Genomic DNA, 2,429 nt, shown 5'->3' with positions numbered 1-2,429 from the left:
TTTTCTTTAGGTGAATAGATCCACCTGCAGAATGGTCCAGTGACATTTTCGAAAATTCAGAGAGACCATAATAGAATATATCTAATATGGTCCATTCTGAAAACATGTCAGATGGACATCTTTTGGTCAGCTGCTTGTATCTTTCCCAAGCTTCATAGAGGGATTCACCATCTTTTTGTTTGAAGGTTTGAACATCCACTCTTAGCTTGCTTAGCTTTTGAGGAGGAAAGAATTTATTCAAGAAGGCAGTGACCAGCTTATCCCATGAGTCCAGGCTATCCTTAGGTTGTGAATCCAACCATATTCTAGCTCTGTCTCTTACAGCAAAAGGGAAAAGCATGAGTCTGTAGACTTCAGGATAAACTCCATTTGTCTTTACAGTCTCACAGATCTGCAAAAACTCAGTTAAAAACTGATAGGGATCTTCAGATGGAAGTCCATAAAACTTGCAGTTTTGTTGCATTAAGGCAACTAGCTGAGGTTTCAGCTCAAAATTATTGGCTCCAATGGCAGGAATAGAGATGCTTCTTCCATCAAATTTGGACGTTGGCAGGAATGGAGATGCTTCTTCCATCAAACTTGGACGTTGGCTTTGTGAAGTCACCAAGCATTCTCCTTGCATTATTATTATTTTCGGCTGCCATCTCCTTCTCTTGTTCTACTATTTCTGAAAGGTTACCTTTAGAATGTTGTAACTTAGCTTCTCTTAGTTTTCTCTTCAGAGTCCTTTCAGGTTCTGGATCAATTTCAACAAGAGTGCCTTTATCCTTGTTCCTGCTCATATGAAAGAGAAGAAATCAAGAAAAGAAAAGGAATCCTCTATGTCACAGTATAGAGATTCCTTTATGTTAGTAGAAAAAGAGGGGAGAAGAAGGTAGAAGAGGGGATTCGGATATTAGGTGAAGAGGGGTGAAGAGAAGTGTTAGTAATTAAATAAATAAATAGAATAAGAAAAGAGAGGGAGAATTTCGAAAATAATTTTGAAAAAGGGGTTAGTAATTTTCAAAAATTAAAGATAAGATAAGATTAAAATTAAAATTTAAAACAAAAAAAGAATTTTTGAAAAAGAGAGGGAGAATTTTTGAACATTAGAGAGGGATAGGTAGTTAGTTGGTTTTGAAAAAGATAAGAAACAAACAAAAAGTTAGTTAGTTGATTGAAAAAGATATTAAATCAAATTTTGAAAAAGATAAGAAGATAAGAAGTTAGGTAAGATATTTTGAAATCAAATTTTGAAAAAGATAAAATTTTTGAAAAAGATAAGATAAAAGATAAAAGATTTGTTGAAAAAGATTTAATTTTTAAAAATACTTAACTAACAAGAAACTACAAGATAAAATTCTAGAACTTAAAGATTGAACCTTTCTTAACAAGAAAGTAACAAACTTCAAATTTTTGAACCAATCACATTAATTGTTAGCTAATTTTCAAAAATTAGATGTAAAGATAAGAAAAAGATTTTGAAAATATTTTGAAAAAGATTTTTGAAATTTTCGAAAAATAGAAAAAAATGAAAAAGATATAATTTTTGAAAAAGATTTTTGAAAAGATAAGATTTTTAAAATTGAAATTTTTGACTTGACTTGTAAGAAACCACTAATTTTAAAAATTTTTGACCAAGTCAACCCAAAATTTCGAAAATTTGGAGGAAAATAAGGAAAAGATATTTTTTTGATTTTTGAATTTTTTTAAGAAAAACACAAAAATGACCCAAAACATGAAAATTTTGGATCAAAACACAAGATGCATGCAAGAACACTATGAATGTCAAGATGAACACCAAGAACACTTTGAAGATCATGATGAACATCAAGAACATATTTTTGAAAATTTTTTTGATGCATAGAAAACATGCAAGACACCAAACTTAGAAATTTGTAATGCATGGACTCTAACAAACAAAAAATACACATGAAAAACAACAAAAAACACAAAACAAGAAATCATCAAGATCAAACGAGAAGACTTGTCAAGAACAACTTAAAGATCATGAAGAACACCATGAATGCATGAATTTTTTCGAAAAATGCAAGAAAATTTTTTAAAGCATGCAATTGACACCAAACTTAAAATTTGACTCAAGACTCAAACAAGAAACGCAAAATATTTTTGATTTTTATGATTTTCTAATTTTTTTTGTATTTTTATTTTATTTTTTCAAAAATATTCTTTTAGAAAAACGAAAATAAAAGAAAAATTTTGAAAACTTTTTGAAAAGAAAATTACCTAATCTGAGCAACAAGTTGAACCGTCAGTTGTCCATACTCGAACAATCCCCGGCAACGGCGACAAAAACTTGGTGGACGAAATTGTGATTGCCCTCTTTGTATTTGCATGAGATTTATTTAATGGCTCTTTGGCATATGTGATCACAACTACGTTCAACTAACCAGCAAGTGTACTGGGTCGTCCAAGTAATAAACCTTACG

Source organism: Arachis duranensis, chromosome 4 (genome assembly GCF_000817695.3).
Source record: "Arachis duranensis cultivar V14167 chromosome 4, aradu.V14167.gnm2.J7QH, whole genome shotgun sequence".
NCBI lineage: Eukaryota > Viridiplantae > Streptophyta > Magnoliopsida > Fabales > Fabaceae > Arachis > Arachis duranensis.
The sequence above is the reverse complement of the archived record's forward strand: the minus strand, read 5'-3'. Positions refer to the sequence as shown.